At 40.3% G+C, this 20,540-nt stretch overlaps 1 protein-coding gene across 3 annotated transcripts in view; it reads right to left on the reverse strand.

Moving 5' to 3' along the window:
- Nucleotides 1-20,540, reverse strand: part of HDAC9 (histone deacetylase 9) — a 1,013,161-nt gene that overhangs the window by 909,598 nt on the left and 83,023 nt on the right. The window contains exon 1 of one of the 3 annotated variants that reach the window (XM_077856624.1): nucleotides 14,749-14,852. The exons of 1 other annotated variant lie outside the window; for it this stretch is intronic. The gene's annotated coding sequence lies outside the window, so the exon portion shown is untranslated. Of the gene's footprint in view, nucleotides 1-14,572; nucleotides 14,853-20,540 lie in introns of those variants that run through there. One more of the 3 variants, XM_077856625.1, reaches the window with a different exon arrangement.

Here is a 20,540-nt window from a genome sequence, read left to right on the forward strand (position 1 = left end):
TATTAAATACTTAAATCATCTCCAAAATTATATTAACCAATAATACTTTACATGGAAGAGAAAAATCAATGGAGGATATTCATTTTTTAAAAGATTTTATTTATTTATTCATGACAGAAAGAGTGAGAGGCAGAGAGAGAAGCAGGCTCCACGCAAAGAGCCCAATGTGGGACTCAATCCCGGGACTTCAGGATCACCCCGAGCCAAAAGCTGACGCTCAACCACTGAGCCACCCAGGCACCCTGAGTATATGCACTTCTAGTCAAGACAGAATAACAGGGATGGGAAATGCATGCTCTCTGAAGTGCTATACAAAATGTATGAAACAACAGTTTTCAAGACACTGGATATCAGGCAATAATCCTGAAGAAACAGGAAACATAATGCAAACCCTAAGAAATGGGAAACTGATGACATGAGCTCTATGACTGTTCCAGCTTCTAGACAATAGCTCAGGGAAGAAAAAACAAGGCAGAGCCAGCACAATCCCTGAACTGAAGAGATGTACCTAAGAATATAAGGAGATCAGAGAAGCTAGAAATCCCCAGATTTCTTCTACCAGAAAAAAAGGTAGTTGAACACAGAGAGATCTCCAAAGATCTGCAGATAACCCTCAAAGACTCAGCAAAGTACTGATCAGCTGTGATCAAAGTATTGATCACAATATATAAGGGAAACAACGCATGGCCAGGGAAAGAACCACCAGAAAGGATTAAAGGGAACAGTACAGAGCACTCACTTAAGGTTGAGAATTGTGCGTTCCCCCCAGCCATACTGGAAAACATTAGAATTCATGCGGATTGGGGTAAAGCTGAACAAGACCTGAAAAGATCAAACTTTTTCCAAGAAACTAATTGTATCACATGAAAAACACATTTAAGAAGATTTATAGGGATACAAAAATATCCCGCACTCTACAAGGTAAAATTCACAATCTCTGGTATCCATCAAAAACTACCAGGCACCCAAAGAAGCAGGAAAATATAAACCATAACAAAGAGAAAAATCAACCCAACAAAACTGGTCAAGAATTAAAAAGATGTTAGAATTTGCAGACAAGGCCATTAAAATGGTTATCATGAATCTATTCCATGTGCTTAAAAAAGTTAGAGACATGGAAGATTTTTAAAACATCTATTTTAAACTCAAGAGATGAAGACTACAATATATGTGATTAAAAATAAAAAAAAAAACACTAAATGGGCTTACTGGTAGTGAACCTGAAGACACAGCAATAGAAACTATCCAAAATGAAACACAGAGATGAAAAAAAAGAAACAGATTATCAGTGATCCTAATATATACCTAATTAGAATTCCTGAAAGAGAGTTGGGAGACCAGGGAAACCAAACAAATTTGGGAGGAAAAATAACTACATTCTTTCAAAATTTGAAAGAAAAGATAAATCCATAAATCTAAGAAGTTCAATGAACCCAAATTACAAGGAACATGAGGAAAGCCATACCAAGACACACCATAATCAAATTTTTCAAAACCAGTGAAAAAAGGAAAATGTTTAAGGACACGTTGTATATGAAAATAAGGATGACAGCAGATTTCTCATAAAAAATAATGCAAGGAAGAAAACAGTGGAGCAACATCGTTAAAGTATGAAAGGGAAATACTGTCAATTTAGAATTCTATAACCAACAAAAATCTTATAAAGTGAAAGTGAAATAAAGATGTTTTCTGATATACAAAAGCTGAAAAAATTCATCACTAGCAGACCTTTGCCACATGAATAGTTAAAGGAAGCCCTCCAGGCAGAAGGAAGATGATACCAGATGAAAATAGTATGAAAGCATAAAAGGAAATGAAGGAATGAAAGGAATGAAAAGCACTTAAAATGGCAACTACATGAGGAAATGCAAAATATTTGGTTTTATTGTGTAATCTCTTTAAAATATGATTTCATGTTTAAACAAAAATAACACGATATAGGGTTTATAAGATATACAAAAAACATTATATGAAATAAAATTTAATGTGTTTCTAATAGTTATTCAAAAATTAATTTCCCCAAGAATATTTCAGACCTGATATTCTAAAGAAATTAGAACCATAGCCTTTATTCTAAAATCCCATTCCACTTGGTTTACATTTTCTCATTCGCCTTGAGTAGGCTTAGCATTAAACTCAAATTATATACTCAGAAGTATATTACATTTGTTTTCATAAAGAAAAAACGGTAACTCCAAAAAGGTGTTCTTAGTGAACAAGCTAGCTCACATGGTTTCACAATGGTTTTTACTGAAATTTTATAAATGAAAGCAAATAACTATTGTTTCACTACAATGCTAAGCTCATCAAATTTTCATTTTAATGCAGGTAACTTTCAAAATTTGGGTCAAACAGGTAGATTAAAAAATATTTATGGCGCAAGTCACAAAACAAAGTTCTCTTCCTCATTTCCCCAACCTGTCTAAAATGAACATAATGCATAATACATACAATTAGGTATTTTTAGGATAAGGCAAGTTGGAGCAGAAGATAATGCAGTGCTAGCTTCTCACCATTAAGAGGCAGATGAAAACAATCATGTGACCAAAACACAATTCGCAAGTCATGAGTTTAAAATTCTATATATTTCTGAGTTTTTGTCTTAGTCTTTGAAATCTATTCAGAAGCAGAATGACAGATTCTCTCAATGAGTAGCCCTATGTTGGAAGAAATACAAACAAGATGCATCTTTTGGGTAGTAGGTTTCAAGATAGAAAATTTCATATTGACAAAACTGTCTTGGAAAGGGAGCTAAGTCAGCCATAAAGTATACTTTAAAGGCTTGAGTGTATAACCCTGTAAAGAAATTCTGATGCATATTAAATTTGGGAAATAATACACTAGACTAAAGAATGAAGAAAGGCAAGTCTCCACACCAAAGTCTGTTTTCAAATTCTGCCATTTAAAACAACTATTAAATCTCTAGTAGAGAATGAGTGGAAAATTCTCAAATGTTTCTGCTTGTCAGCAGAGTTTACTTCAGTTTCTTTGAATATTTAGTCTCTATTTAGTTTCTAACCACTATTACCAGATTAGCATTCTCAAAAGAATTAAATGAGACAACATATACAAACATACCCAATAACAAGGTTCAATGAATATATGATGGATTTAAATAGAAGACTTGCTCCTAAAGTGCCACAAGTTGTATAAAAGACCTTGGCCACTTACTTGAAGCAATCCTTATCTTTCTAAAGGGAAAATCTTGTTGCACTGATGTCATGCAATTGATACCAGCTGTGAAACTTTTTATGTTGGGATTATATCTTACACATAAGGATTGAGTCATCATATGTTTAAGTGTGTATGACGTCACTTCATTCTTTTTCTCTACCAGAAAGGATAAAAAATATGAAAAGCAAAACAGCCAACAGAAGAAAAGGAATATTCAGACATTTTTAAGAATATGTAAACTTGATGGAGTGCCTGGGTGGTTCTGTGGGTTAAGTGTCAGACTCTTGATTTCAGCTCAGATCATGATCTCAGGGACCTAGGATGGAGCCCTGAGTCCGGCTCTGGATTCAGTGGAAAGCCTGCTCAAGATTCTCTCTCTCCCTCTCCATTTCCCCCCCCCCCCCCCCAGTACGGGTGCTCTTTCTCTCTCTAAAATAATAAATACATCTTTTTTTTTTAAGTACATAAATTGGGCAGCCCGGGTGGCTCAGCGGTTTAGCACCGCCTTCAGCCCAGGGCGTGATCCTGGAGACCCGGGATCGAGTCCCATGTCGGCCTCCCTGGATGGAGCCTACTTCTCCCTCTGCCTGTATCTCTGCCTCTCTCCCTCTCCTCTCTGTTTCTCATGAATAAATAAATAAAATCTTTAAAATAAATAAATAAAGTACATAAATTTGAAATCAGAATATCAGCAGACATTAGTACATCAAATACAAACTATTATAAACACTTCATGAACAATGATGATAATAATGATAATGATCAAATAGAGAATGCAAGTTTAAATGGTTTATTAAGGAGAGAAAAGGATTAAAACAATGAGACTAGCAAACACAAGTAAACCTGGGCAATTAAGAAAAAAAAAGTGTATGTAAAACTTATTTGATTAAGTGATCAGTGTCAGACCTATACACTAATAAGGAAATGATAAAAACCCAAATCAAATGATGGGAGATTGAAGGGATGATGACATGCAATGTTGTTGGTCATTTGGGAAAAGAATGAAACAAATTTGATGGAATATATCGACCTGTGTTTAAAGTAATGTAACTCAAATAAATAAGTAAAGTCATATAACCCTTTCTATTTATCCAAAAACAATGACTTCCAAAAACACCAAATTACAACCAAAAAATGTAGCAATGCTGGTGCAATGAGTTTGAGAATGGATGGCACAATATCTGGACCTGAGATGCCTACCAACCTCATGACACTGCTTTATAATTAAAATTAAATAAAAGCAAATTCAGGCTCTCAGCCTAACTACATTTCAAGTGCTCAAAGGTCACATGTGTCTAGTGACTATGACAATTGGAGAACACAGACACAGAATATTTCCATCACCAAAGAAAATCCTATTAGACAGCACTAATCTATACAAGTGCTAAAAGGCCTTGTATATGAAGCGTGAGTTCTAAAAGAAGACATGCACATGCACACATATACACACAAGCAGGAGTCAATAACTCATCCAGTCTTTCTTTCAGAGCATTTATTGAGTATTTCTCATGTAAGAGTTGCTGTGCTAGGCATCTGGAGTCCACAGATTAAACAAAATAGTCCCTGCCCTTAGGAGCTCACAGTGCCATAGGAAACAACAACATATAAACAGTTGTTCAGTCAGCAAACACTTGTTAGGCATCAACTAACAGAAACACACTTAGTGCCGTAGAATAAAAACAAAAACAGTGAGCACATTCTCCCTGCCTTCAACGGGGCTTCCAATCTAGTCAATGACACAATACAGAGTAAGATGTAAAATATTTTAAGTGGCAATTAATATTTGGAACTATGTATTTCAAACTGAAATCCATGAGTTTAATGCACAGTTTTGTTTTGCTATTTTGGGTTATCACAGGGATGATAATCTAAAAGTATAAAATAAATATAAATATATTCTAATTAATTTCTGAATAAGCATCTTAAAACAAAATAACCACCATGGAGTTTTCATTCCACTTTTTATGATTGGTGTTCTCAATCAGGCAAGTACTAGATGAAGGCAAAATAACATGCAATTTGCTAAATAAATAAAGTCTGATGAGAAAAAAGGTAAGGATGGATCAAGTCACTACATAGTAGCAAGGCATCCAAAGGTAACCTGCACAATAGTGGTTAAAATCATCATCATGTTTGAACGTGAGGCATACATGCTATCTGTGTGTAGTTTGTACACTATCTGTTCTCCATTCCTGTAATCTCTGGATATGACTTACACATTTGTCTTAGAATTCAATAATTTCACAATGCTGATCACATCTTTAAGAGAACAAAAAGATACTATAGAGTGATCAGGTGATACCTCATTAAAACAGACACTTAAAGATTACTTACTAGTAGAATTTTGTTCATGAATGAAGTCTGAATGACCTGAACCAGCAGTCTTGAAGTTAATATTGTGTGTGTGTGTGGGGGGGGGGGGGGGGGGAGGCTAATCTTATTTTTATAAGGACACTTTCTATCCATTATATATCCATATATATAAAACACAGAAACAGATTAAATAAGAACAAGATCTGAGGCTACATCTTTATATTCTTAAACCCAACACTGGCAGTGTAACTTCAGGAATACATCATTTGTCACAAAATTTAACGTTGTTCTTTTTAATTTCATCAATTCTGTTCACATTTAATGTTGGCTCATTGGTTCTGGTTTTATAATTTGTGAAATCTACAGGTAAAAGTTTTTTCACTTTATTATGTGTTCCTACATACTTACATAAAATGTTTAATAAGAATAGCCTAGGTTCATACTGCACAGACTCATAGTCTTAGCTAAAATCAGACCATTCTTCCTGTGGTGTTTTATTTGGGAAGGGTGTTCATTAGGAAGCCAAACCTCCCCTTCCCTTCTCTCCATCTAGGCATGAGATGCTATAGATCTCTAGTGGGCCACAGAATTGCAAAGAGACCAAAAAATATGCAAATCATTCCATATAGTAAATATACCATGATACTTCAAAAGTATAAATTAAAGATGCTGTTCTGGGCAAGAAAAATGCAAATTCCTTTAACAATTTTACTCATATAGTAACCTTATTATGGATTTTTTCAATTAATAATAAAATTCAAATTTGTGTAAACCACTGCTATAATCCTAAATACTATAGGAATTCAGAAAAGAATGAGATCACTGTGAGCTACAGTAATCAGATGAAGCATCACAAAAGCAGAGGGACAGAAGTTGGGCACAGAGAAAAAGGAGCACGGAGAAGGTACACCCCCCCCTAATGGGTACACTTTCCAAATAAGAACCCAGAGGAGTAACACTCTGATTTTGAGTGGCTACTGACAGGTTTCAGAGGTAGCAGTTTCAAAAAAAAGCATAAAGAATCCTAGGCTGAAAGAAACTTGGGCTATTCGGTACTCTCTCAATCACAAGTGACAGAAACTCAATTTATGGAAAAACTTCTTGCTCACATAATGTAAAAGCACAAAATCAGCGGTAGATAGAATGGCCTCCAGAATGACTGGATGCTGGAACTGAAAAACTGAAACGTTGCTTTTGTTTGTTTCCCATCTCGTCCCTCCTCCCCCCACACACTCATTCACATCTTGACCTTTCTTCACATGTCAGGCTGGTTGTTTAATATCTAAAACCTAAGTCATGTGCTAGTTCCAAGCTTAGGGCTTATATACTTAAAGCCATACAGCAAGGAGTGACAAGAATTAAAAATGAGGGCAGCCCGCTGGCTCAGCGGTTTAGCGCACGCCTTCAGCACAGGGCGTGATGCTGGACACCCAGGACTGAGTCCCACGTCAGGCTCCCTGCATGGAGCCTCTTCTCCCTCTGCCTCTGCCTCTCCCTCTCTCTGTCTCTCATGAATAAATAAATAAAATCTTTAAAAAAAAGAATTAAAAATGAAAAGGTAATAAATATAGGCTAGGTCCAGACTATGAGAGAATCTGTATGCCATGCTAAATAGTCTGGGCTTTCAGAGTCAAATCTGGCCTATGCTAAGTTAGAACATCTAAGTCATATGGAAAAAGATAAGTTTATTTCAGTTTCCTGAGCTGTAACTTGTCAGAGATTAGGTTATTGTAGCTGACCCTAATAAGCCACAGTTGAGTGGTCCATAGGTATGCACCTGACCTAACATAATCCAATCACAGTGCTGCTTTAGGATATTCAGTTTAAAATACTTACATTTTGACTTAAATACCCAGAGAAACCTTAAAGTCTTCCTCATACTGTGCTGGGATGTGGGATACAACTCTGTAAAATTAACCAAATACAGATGAGTCCCACACTGAGCTTGTATTTTGCAGTAGAGCAGCAAGGGAATCTGAGCAAATGATTGCGATCAATGGAACTAGATCCATTTAAAGAAGAGATTTAAGTACATAAAACAGAAGGGAAAAAAAGTAGAAGATCTATGAATAGAATTCAGAGGCACCACAGAGTAGAAAGGGGGACTGAGTAATAGAAGAACAAAGGAAAGAATGTCTCAATAGACTTTTCAAGTAGATCAAAACAGTGGCATCTACTGAAAAAGCTATAGAAAGAACCCTATGACCAAAGAGGCAAGGAGAATTCATAACGCTTCCTAATTGAATTTAATAGAAATCTACATATAGGAGAGAAAGGAGACACAGAGCTTTATATTTCTGCCAAAATGATAAGTAGAAATAAAAATATACAACCTCCACTCCACATTCTTACTTTTAGATGGAAGACAGACCTATAATCTGTACTTCCTGCTGGGAAAAAAGAAGGCACGTTAGCACACTCTCACTCCTCTCTTTAACCCTCATACTCCAGGATCCAGTTCTCACAAGATGAATGAAGGAACCCAAGAGCAATTGTAGGGCCGACATCCACTTCAGTAAGAAAAACAAGTTTTTCCCCTAGAAGCCTCACTTACTGCTTGTGAGTTAGGGATGTGTATTATAAGACTATGGGCTTTGAAATCAGAACCTGATTCAACTCCTGGTGCCACTCATAGGTGAATGACCCTTGGCAAGGTATTTAACCTTTCCGAGTCTCCATTTCCTTGGGAGGGAAGCAGGGGTGGCAGAACCAGGGAAATTGGAACTAGGTTGCCAGAGATGGGAGGCAGATTAGATAAAATCACTCCTGCAAAGTGCTTGGAGCTCCAGCTGTGCTCAATAGAGGACCCTCCCCATGCCCCTACACAACACCTGATACTCATTAGACCACACTGTACAATGGATCTGAGATGGTCTCTGGCTCTGTTCCCTCCTGAAAAATAAGGGGAGGCCAGGTTGGGGACCTCCAAATCATAGTACTAGTTTGTACAAAGATTGGTGGCAGTAGTCCTTTAAAAAAAAAAAAAACCTTTCATATGTGGAATATATTAAAGGCTAATTAAGTCAATTCCTAGACTAACATGTCTGCTAGTGAGTCATCTATTTAAAGGCTTCTACTCCTTTCTTACCACCACTGTTGCAGGATTCTTGTCTCACAGAGTGAAATAATCTCCCAGGCAAAAGGGTGAAGTGAAAGTTTAAGTGAAGGTGAGAAGAGAAAGGAAAGAGAGAAGCTCTCTGGAGTGAGATGGATCCCCAATAAGTTGCTGCTGAGGGCTTTTATGGTGGGTCTTATATAGAAAACTGACCAGAGAAGTTGGTAAATTTCATGTCAATAACATGGTGGATTTGTAAGTATCATGAGACTATCCCATCTATATTTTGAATGAACCAGGAGTTCTTGCAAATATCATGAGCCCAAACAAGGTGTTCCTTTCTGTCCAGTTAATCTCTAGTAGATTTCTACACACCTGGGATTTCCCAGAGCCTGGTTTCTAGCCCCCTGGGTGAGCCTAGGCACTTAGCCCCCTACCTGTCTCTCCCTACCCAGCCAGCCCTTCCTGTCCCTTACCACCATTCCTAAATGAAGCCTCACTACCCGCATTCTCCTAAATGCTACTAGAGTTTTCTAAGGAGTTGCAGGAGTCCGGCTACTCTCCAGTCCAACTCGGTCTCCAGATGGTCATCATGCCTATCCAAAAACTTCAACATTTCATTAAGCAATCTTTTGCTCACATTTTTTTGTCCTTCTTTCCTTCAGCAATAACATTTGTCATCCTTTAGGGGCCACGAGCAACTGAACCCCATGGTGTTATATGAAGAATACTCTCTTATGATACAGAGCTTACCTTCTACTATGGAAGCTGGTATGCCAACAGAGCAATATTTTCTCACAAAACAGTTCTGCAGATAGATTCTCAGCACTGTTTTTGACTGAGTGGCTTCTAAGCCAGGTACGTTGACTATTCCAGAGATTCAATGAGTTAGTCAACATGGTAGATACATCCAATAGTCACGTGCTTGTATAGTCCCCTCCCCTTTAGTTTGGGTATGTGACTTGCTTTCAACACAATATGGCAAAGGTGATGGATGTCACAGCCTTGATTAGGTTATGTTACATGACAAAAAGTGATGTGTCATTCCCTTATGTTATAAAAGATTGTCTTCTCATACTAGAGACACAACTCTTAGTTGCTGGTTTTGAAAAGTAGGCTGCCATGTTGTAAGAGTACTTTTGAGAGTGCTACATGGCAAAGAACAGCAGGGTCTCTAAGAGCTGAGAGTGGTTCCTGACAACCAGCAAGAAAATAGAGACTGCAGTCCTACAACCACAAGGAGATAAATTCTTCCAACAATCTAAGGAAGCCTGGAAGCAGATTTTCACCCTAAGTGAGCCTCTGATAGGACTGTAGGTTTAACCAACACCTGGTGAGACCCTGATCACAGTATACAATTGGGCCATACGTGGACTCCTGAGCAATGAAACGGAGATAATAAACATGCCTTGCTTCAAGCTGCTAAATTTGTGGTAATGTGTTACAAAGCAACAGAAAACAAATAGAGTCAATATCCTCTAATACGTTTATTTAATGCTTAACTAAAGGTAACTTCAGTGACTTGCTGCCAAATATCTTGAGTGATATCTGAGTGAACCAAATCTTATCCTTCCTTCGTTAGCCATTTCAAATTCCACTTGTCATTACTGCATTCAAACTAGACTAATCCACACTAATCTCCTTATCATAGATTCTGTAAAAATGGGAAGAAAGTACCATTTCCAGCAATTTCAACTCTACTCAGACTCACCAGCAGCATGCTACACTCTCCCTGGGATAGCAAAGAATATTAAAAATGGGTGTTTTCTTCTCTCTGTGACCCTAAAAAGAATCCGTTATATCGAATGACAAACCACACTTGAAAAGTAACTTTTTTTTCCAGCATTTCTTTCACACTTAAAAATGTTTGGATGAACCCCTTCTATAAACCATATATTTATGGAAAGGACGGTAAATAAATAAACGTAGTAGAGAGAGCACCTAGTACCATCGCCTTATTAGAAAATGCTGAAAATATTTTAGCCCAATAAACAAACCTTGCATAACATGTTTTTTTTTTTCTATGACAACACAATGCTTTCTTCTGCATCATGGATAATGTATTCCACTTTTGAATCTAACAATATAATATCATAAGTCTTGGTTGTTGCAAATCAAGTGGGCAATTACCCTGAAAAATTCTAGTGAGATTCGAAAAACAGGGAATTTGAAAAAATGAAAAGTCATGAGTACCTTCGCCACAAAAGAACAAGTTGCCATCTTTTCTTTTTTGTTGTGTTTTTAAGTCTGATTTATCTAGACACATTATCTACATGAACAGAAACAATCAGATAATTGCATAAACCCTCACTTTGATTTCTGTAAGTTCAGCCAAAGACGCAGAGCTAATGAGAGAAGATGGGTGTCCTGACACCCAGAAAAACATGATCCTTAATCGATATTGGCTGGCTCTGCAGTGGACAGTCCATTACTGTCTTCAGTCAATATCCTATCTTCTCAAAAATCACATTCCGAGTTCTCTCACCAGTGAGCCTGATGATCCTCAAGCTTGATGAATGTGCTGATAAAATTCAAAGCAGCCTTGACTACTCAAAGGACAGTATGCAGTTCATAAGGTAGGGCCAGTGGGGACAGAGAAATGTGCGGCATATGAACTGACAGCAAGAATGACTACCCCTCACAGGTGTGTATGTTTGTTTTAGCATTGGCTCCTGGGGTCACGGTTCTCCCCATCAGCAGGCCACAGTAAGGACCCATTCCCTTATGATCATATTGATGGATATAAAATCCGATCAGCATATCTACAAAGCTAAGCACTTTAAAAATCCAGGAATGTATAAATTTATGAAAATATCATTTAACATAGCCACAGGAGCAGCTTGCTATTACGAACAGAATACAAGAAATATAGATGTTACCCTTAGCTTCACACTGATTCACTAGTGTGTGACCTTGGATCTATCGGTGTACCTGCTGCCTTCTTCTGAAAACGAGAACAATATGTCTTCCTACCTGCCTCTCAAATGTTTTGAAGAATATCTGAGAAAGGTAAGAGTTATAATAACAAGCTAGGAAACAACTGTATAAATCTGCGGATGTGTGCAATAAAAACTAAGTGTGACATCTTTATTGAAAGGAAAGGGCTTCAAACAATAAAAGCCCCCACACCAACTTACACATTAATATAATTACATTTTAAAACAAAAAAAAAAAACCATCGAAGCAAAAATAAAAAGCCACATTTCAGTGTAATAAAAAATGTCCATAACTACAATATTTCACTAATGAGAAGGTACAGATGCTACATACAGAAGGATTTTATGATGTCCATATGTTTCTCAAATGACTCTCCTTGTTAGCTATTTCTCCATATCTCTATTTAAGAATAACCTACACCTTCCCTGCTGAGCAGGTGTAAATTGCAGTATAATATGTTGTAATATTTAAACAAATTCAAAATAGAGGTAATTCTAATGAAGAGAAAGCCGTGTAACTGTAAAACATCCTTAGATGTTGATATTAATACAAATCTAAATTATGTGTATCACTGTAACTATAGTTAGACAACTTAACCGGTCAGTTGGCTTCATGATTTAAAATTCTTAGAAACCCAAATACATTCCAAACATACCCCAAATACATATAATAATTATTTATATGTATATATATATAGTGGCAGTAACTTCATGAAGCAACTGTCTACCATAATAATGGGCATAGTAGTGGTCATAAAAGTCTGTTACAGTATATAAAAGTCCCTTTTTTATTTCAGAAAGGCCATCATTATTTTTAGAGGATAGCAGTTTAATATGCCAAACACTGTAGCCAAAGAAGTGTTTGGTCTGACTTTCCAATGAAGGGCAGTCCAATAAGCTGAATTGCAGAGGGAAAGAAACAGGAAGACTGAGGTTTAAGAAAAAAGAGAAAGAAAGAAAGAAAGAAAAAAAAACACTCCCTTTCCAACCATAAAGTGGTACTTAATTTAAATCTCTTAATTCCTGAATTTGCACAATCCTATATGCATCTAACCATATCCATTCTGAGCGAAGATGATCAATTCAGGAGGAGAGCTGGGAAAGCACCTCTCCCTCTAGCTGGCAGTCTAAAATCAAAGGTCAGACTCAGGATTCCCACTCTATTTGCACCTGTTTGTGACTGAAACCTGAAAACATTCACTTTCTCCTCACACAGAAAATGACATATTCCAAGAAAATTCTCTCTTCTTGAGATCTGCCTCATTCAAACAAAATGGATGAAAATAAATTACAAGAAAGTTTTACAACTGACTACCTTATTTGTCTTTTTGGAAATACAATATTCTTATTAAGTAGTTTTAAATGCAAATACTTTCCAGAAGGCACAACAGTAGTTTGGTCTTTGGGTAATTAAATTGGTCCAAACTGGAATAGCAGTTTAAAAGGAAAAGGAGGACTAATTATTTGTGGTAAAAAGCAAATATATTAAACAACAAGTTTTCAGTCACAGTAATTTCCATAATAAACATCCAAAGTACCAAAGAGTACTTCAAAAGATATCTTTTCCAAACATGATATTTTAATTGTCCTCATTTACTAACTGCAACTTATTCTGTGCTGTTATTAATTACAGGATTTAAAAGATCTGCAGCGCATCAGAAAATAACATCCAGACCTTTCCAAATGTCAAAATGTTTTCTTTCCAAATAATTTTTTTTTCTTTAGCATACATTCTCCACCTACCTACTCCCTACTCCCTTTCTCTAGCTTTCAATAACGCTCGCAAGATTTGGAAACATGGATTGTACCCTAAATACCTGTAACTCCTAAAGCCTACCCTTTCTGAGACATCTCCACACACCAAGAGTATTTAGTTGTAGGAGTGTTTGGTTGTAGGGTCGTTAGACCCTTTGGGGAGAATACCGTTAACTCTTCACTTTCTTTTTTCCAGGTTAAGTTCAACTTTTTGAGCCCTTCTGACCCACTCCCACATTCTGCATGCACGCACATCAAGAGGCACGCACGCCCAGTGTACGTAAAAGGGGAATATATGTGGACAGCCTCTTTCTCCCAGATTGGAAAATATCACAGTCACCGAACCTAAAAGTTCCTTCTCGGAGACTGCACACACCTCCCGGCAGGGAAAACAAACGCGACGCATCTTTCTGAAATTAGAGCGCAGCAGCCTGGCTGGAGAATTCCCGGGGGCGATCACCTGAGCGGCGCGTCCCCGGCTCCGGGCTGCAGGCCGCCGCTCCGCGCCGCCTGGCCTCGGTCTGCAGAGCCGCTCAGTCCCGCTGCACCGCGCGGCCGACGCGCAGGCCTCGGACACCTCGCCGCGGACCGCGGGCCGATGGCTCCGGAGCCCAGCGCTGCCCGCCAGGCCCTCGGGGGACGCCCCCTGTCCTCCGCTGCCTCCCGTCCCGTCCCCACTGTGCCACCCTCGTGGCATTGAATTACCCAGTTCACCTTAATGAGTCTGCGATTTACCCATCTCCTTCCACCGGCTAAGAAACTGGTTACATCCCACCCTCCCCCCCCCGCCCCCAGGCGGCTCCGGAACTTTTCTTAAGAGCCTGGAATTCTAAATGTATATAGACTTGGAACTGAAGTCCCCCCCCGGCACGACACATCAAAGGTGCCCCCGCTAAGTACTGCTCCCCTCCAGCAACACGTTGGCAGCGCAAACTTTTCATTCATAACTCGGCTCCTGCATGAGCTGGGTGTGCGCGCGTGTGTGTGTGTGTGTGTGTGTGTGTGCGCGTGTGCGTGTGCGCGCGCTGGGGGCGGCGGTGTCGTGTCGCCGACCCCTCGCCCGGGCTGGTCGCAGCCCACGTCTTCTGGCTTCACCTGGCGCTGAACTTACGACAAAGGTTCCCTTAAAGCCGCCAGCCCCGGGGTTGGGAGACGCAAGGCAGGCAGCGTCGGGGTCCCGCCTGGGATGCTGTAACCTGCGGGAATCCGAGCCGGGAACCCAGCGCTACACCCGGGGCGGGGGGCGGGGGGCGGGGAGCGGGGCGGGGGGCGCTGGGCCCCCGATTCCCAGGGCGGGCCCCCGGGCACCCGCCGCGGAGCCGGCCGCGGAGCCACTCACCTCCGCCCGCGCCCGCCGAGCTGTCGCGCCCTCCTGCGCCCCGCGCCGGCGACCCCCTAACTTCTCCCCCGTCTCCAAACAGCCATGTTTCGCGGAGAAGAGAATGGCGAGGCAGAAGCACGGGGGGATTGAAAGTTGACTCGGGGACCGCCGCGGCTCCGCCAGCAGGGACTTACCGGCCGCGACAGGCGCCTGCGGAGGAGACCGCCGCGAGGGTGGCGGGCGCGGCGGGGCCGGCTCGGTGCGCGCTGCGCGAGGTGCGGGACGCGCCGCCGCCGCCGCCGCCGCCGCCGCCGCCGCCGCCGCCGCGGCCACCGCGCGGGGGGCGGGGGGCGGGGGAGCTCGGGAGGGCGGTCGCGCGGCTGCGAGCTGCGAGCTGCGAGCTGCGAGCTGAGCCGGTGGCGGCGCGCGGAGGATTTACTAAAAATAGCAACTCTTGGGGAGGAGGGGGGCGGAGGTGGGAGGGAGACGGAGAGGCCAGGCCAGGAGCCCCTGCGCGGCGGAGGCTGGGCGGGGCCGGTGGGAAGGGAGGCTGGGCGGGCGGCCGGAGACCCGCAGGCCCGGGAGCGGCCCGGGGATGGGGGATGGGGGCGGGGGGGACACCTGGGCGCGCGCGGCCGAGGCTCGAGCAGGGGCGCGCGGGAGGCGGCGGGACCCCGAGAGCCGCCTAGGGGGGAGCGGAGGGGAGCTCGGGGCCGGAGCGGCGACTCCTCGCAGGGGAAGGACCGGGTGCCCAAGAGCACTTGCTTTCTGGAGCGAAACACGCCCCCGCGGGGCGCACGCTGACGGCCCGGGCGACCCGCGCTCCTCCCGCGGGGTCCTCGGCTGCCCGCGGCCCTGACCCGGGGCGCTGCGGGCCGGAGCCGCGGAGCCGGGGCCGCTCAGGTGCGCGCCCCGCAGAGCCCGCGGGTCCGCAGCTCCGCCGCTCGGTGTCGAGAGGAGGGAGCCCTGTGGGGCGGTCCCTGGAGCGGTTCCCCCCCCCCCACACACACACACACACACAACGCTTGCAGCCTGAAGAATCATTCAAGGGGATTTTAAGAGAAAACGCTGCGTTTAGGGGGTTTAAAAAAACCAAATGGGAAATGAGAGGAAATCTGGTGATTGCTATTGGAAACATGATTTAGTTTGTCGCGTTTTAAGGCTGAACAGGGAGCACCATCTGCGCTGAGACCAACCCTGATGGAAGGAAGGAAGGCAGAGTTAGGTCGGAGAATTGATGAGGTGATCCCCTACAGTGGTTAGTATTTTTACTTGGCAGACCTGTTTTTTGTTTTTAACTGCTATAACTTAGTCTATACCAATATCGCTTACACCTATAGAATCGTTTTTGCAAGGGCAGCCCGGGTGGCTCAGGGGTTTAGCACCGCCTGCAGCCCAGGGCGTGATCCTGGGGACCTGGGATCGAGTCCCACGTCGTGCTCCCTGCAAGGAGCCTGCTTCTGTCTCTGCCTCTCTCTCTGTGTCTCTATGAATAAATAAATAAAATCTTGAAAAAAATCGTTTTTACAGGGTAGAACCCTGAAACATGGTTTTTAAAAATTGTGATCCTAAACAAACTTGCCTAAGGCTAACATTTGATGCTTCCAAGAGGCTCGTGTTATGGTGTATATAATGCGCCTCTCAAACGAATTAAAGCTAGTGTCTCTACATGTACGTTTCTGTTTTCCGCTACGTCAGCTAAAACACGACTGGCTCATAGATTATAGGGATGTAAAGAACAAGAGACACTTAACCTAGTGCCCTCGTTTTCAGAGAAGAGAACAGGAATCCAGGAGTAATGTGATTTGACTAAGGTCTCACATATAGTGCCTGGGTTCGGTTTAAACCCTAGTATTAAAACAGATCAATGGGAAAAGACCAAGAGAACTCAGAGAAAGCGGTGTGGCGTCTAATTTAAAATAGTTCAGCATTTATAGTAGAATGAAGGCTTATTGTGGTTGATTTAACCCTCACTTTGCTCTAATCAGGAATTCACACTACATGGATGGTCAGCTGGCTTTAAATTAAAAAGTCACAATCGTAAACCTGTTGGTGCTAGATCTTAGCTTGCTTAACTTTCTGTCTACACTAGGGCCTGTGTTCATCAGAAAGATGAATTTTGATAATGGGATTTCAGTAGTAAATTGGTTGTGTTGGATATTGACTAAAATATTTTAAACTTCTCATTCACATATGAACTAAGCATACACAGGTATAAACATCTAGAGACCTTTAACCCTTTACCTTCCAAAATAGAGTCCTTTCTGAAATGGTCAAGTGTCTAGCCTTTATTTACTTTTTTTTTTAATATATAATGATTGTGTTTGCCTACTACTGACCCAAAGGGAAACAATTTTCCCTTTCTTGTCTCAAAAACAACAACAACAACAACAACAACAACAACAACAAAGACCTTTTGAAGCACAAAAAAAGACAAAGTACTGGGATTTCACCAAATGTCTGTGTAATAAAGTATGCATGGCAGAATTTGAACTGAAATTTGTTTTCACCTTCTAGGGTGGTAGAGGGCATAGCTAACATTCACCCATGTCTAATTATTTCTACCACATCTAGGTCATTTGACAACAGGGAGCTGAATTCCTCATCGTTCTCTTAGATATTCGATTGCTGACTTTAAGCAAGGCACTTGTTAGGTGCTACTGGAGATTCAAATATTTTAAGATAATGTTTAGTAGAAAAGGTTAGAGTTTCTCTTAAAAGTCCTGATGGGGCTCCCACCACTTTCCCTTCAAACCTATATTGAAGCATTTATGACACTATTACAAATTTTTTCTGGTTTTATACTCTCCTCAATTCTGAAGACAGATTACATAATCACATTTTTGTAGGGTTTTTTTTAATAGACTATTTTTTAGAACAATTTTAGATTTACAGAGACATTGAGAAGCTGTATAGAGAGTTTCCATATGTCCCCCCACATACACACATAATTTTGTGCTATTGACATATTTGTTACAAATGGTGAATTAATATTGAGACATTATTATTTATTATTAACTGTGGATTCATAGTTTTTCACATTTCCTTAGTTTTTATGTACTGTCATTTTTCTCTTATTTATTTATTTATTTATTTATTTATTTATTTATAAATAGTGTGAGCACATACAAGCTGGGGTAGGAAGAAGGACAAGCAGACTCAGCACTTAGTGCTGAGCAAGTGACCTGATGCCAGACTCCATTCCACAACCCCAAAATCATGACCTGAGCTAAAATCAAGAGTTGGACGCCTAACCAACTGAGCTACCCAGGGCCCCCCCTCCAATGTCCATTTTCTATTTCAGGATCCCCTCTAGGGATCCCATATTGTATTTAGTGGTCATGTTTCTCTGACTCCTCTTAGCTGTGATAGTTTCTCATACCTTCCTTATATTGATAACCAAGACAGCTTTGAGAAATGACGATCAGCTATAATTCGGGATGCCTCTCTACTGGAATTTGCCTGATGTTTTTCTTGGATTGAGACTTGGATTATGGGTAATGGGAGGAAAATCATAGAGGCAGAATGCCATGTTCAGCACATCATGTCAGGGGTACATACCAGCAACATGATTTATCACTGCTGATGTTGATCTGGCTAAACTAGTGTTTGCCAGATTTCTTTACTGTAAATTTACTCTTCTTCTCTCCTTTCCACACTTTATTCTTTGGAAGGAAGTCCCTATGTGCAGTCCACACTTTGAAAGTAATTTAATTAACTCTTAATATTGTATAAACCACATATGTATGTATGTACAAATTTATTTAATTTACATTATTCATCTGGAATTATTGTGCATTCATTTACACTTTTTCCTCCAAGGATCAGCAAAGTGCCCTCACCATAGTAGGCTCTGACTAAAAAAATTGCCAGTCTAGGTTTGAACAGATTTTTTTCCTCTAAGAAAACTAATAAAATTTCTGCATATTAGCAGAAAAAAAATGCCTCATTCTAAACCTCAAAAAAATTTTAATATTAGTCATAGAAGGGAAGATAAATCAGGTGTTTGTAGTGGTGGTGATGGTAGATGTTTGTAGTTTCTTTATAGGGAGAGATACTGCATAAATTTCATTATTTTTTGAAATGTTTGTGTCACCCTATTGGGACCAAAACCTCCCACTTCACAATATCCAGCTTAGCCATATGACTTACTTTGGCCAATAAAATGTTAGCAGAAGTGATGTGTGCCACTTTCAAGCAGAATCTTTAACAGCCTTCTTGTGGTTCCATCATTTCTCTTTGCCTTCAGCCACAATTTAGCAATTCTCAAGAAATAAAGAAATGAAGGCCACCTCCAAATGATGGAGTACATAAACACAAATAAGAAAATAAAGCATTGAGACTTGGTGATTTGTTGTCACCACGCCTTCACCTAACCTATCTGATCTGATTGCAAATTCCCATTTGGATTCCTAAGACTGGATCACCAAGTGCTGTGCTTGATTCAGTTCTCAGAGGTGATCTCCTTTGGGGTATTGCCTTTTAGGACCTGTTTGTGTTTAGTTACGATACAAGTATGTTTTAAAATGATTTTCTCATGTTTAAAAGTGAACATTTTCTTATGCATGAAAAAAATCCCATCCTTTTTTTTTATGACATTGTCAAAATTAATCGAATACCCATTGTGTGCAGAACCCTATAGCAAAAAACTATAAATTTTTATCTGTATGTTTATTTTAGGATGATGCCATTTATTTTTTTCTTTATATGTATTTTTTAAGTTTTTCTTTAAATTCCAGTCAGTTAATATATATGTATCTTTAGATGATGATAGATGATAGATAGATAGATAGATAGATAGATAGATAGATAATAGATAGATGTATTGGAATATTACTGTATATATCTATAGATATAGATAGATAGATAGCTATGCATAATGGAATATTACTCAGCCATAAAAAAAGAATGAAATCTCGCCATTTGCAACACTCTGGACAGAGCTAAAGAGTATTATGCTAAGTGAAATTAGTGCTCACCACATCTTCTGTATCGATTCATCAATGATTGGATGCTTGGGCTATTTCCATATTTTGGCTATTATTGATAATGCTGCTATAAACATTGGGGTGCAGGTATCCCACTGAATTAGTGTTTTTGTATTCTTTGGGCAAATACCTTTTAGTACAGTTGCAGGAGCGTAGGATATTCTATTTTAACTTTTTGAGGAATCTCCATACTGTTTCCCAGAGTGGCTCACCAGTATGCATACCCATCAACAGTGCAAGAGGGTTCCTCTTTCTCCACAGCCTTGCCAAAGCATGATACCATTTTGAAAAGGAAAGATATTATATTTAGAAGTAAGAGATACAGAAATTTCGCTAGCATAATATACTACTGGAATTGGATTTTACCATGGAGCTACTAAAACTTAGGTTCCAGGGACCCTCATGTGCGCAGATGCCTTCTAAGGCCCTGTATTCATAATTTAGTATTATTTTACTTAAAAGGGCCCCAAATATGCATAAGCTTCAGACCCCACCAAACCTGAATCTTTCCTTGTTAATTTTGCTATAGGGTCCTAAGAATAGCAGGTAACAGTCCTACAATATGTGTATTTGATTTTCCAGAAAGAGTTCTGTGCAAGTTGGCACTGAAGTTTAGGTTCCTCAGTCAGATTTAAAACTGAGTCTGCATGTACATCTATAATAAGAGACAAGGATGTATTCAGCATCAGGTACAGCCTCCTCAACCTAGAAACTACTGCAAGGCCAGTGTCTATATATCCACCTTAGCACTTTCATTTTGTTTGTCACTCAGAAAAGTCTTTGAGAATATTATTAGTCCTCTCTATAAAAATTCTAGTTTTCACTGAGATCATTTTTTCCTGGAAGTCACTTCATTTTGAAAATAATTTTTCTCATGATTGCTGATAATACTTCCTTAGGAGATTTAAGTGACTATTTCATTCTCAATTAATTTTGTCCATTTCTAGGTCTGCAACAATGGATATTGTATTGCTCATCATCTGGTCAGGAATTCCCCA

The sequence above is a fragment of the Canis aureus genome, chromosome 18 (genome assembly GCF_053574225.1).
Source record: "Canis aureus isolate CA01 chromosome 18, VMU_Caureus_v.1.0, whole genome shotgun sequence".
Classification (NCBI taxonomy): Eukaryota; Metazoa; Chordata; class Mammalia; order Carnivora; family Canidae; genus Canis; species Canis aureus.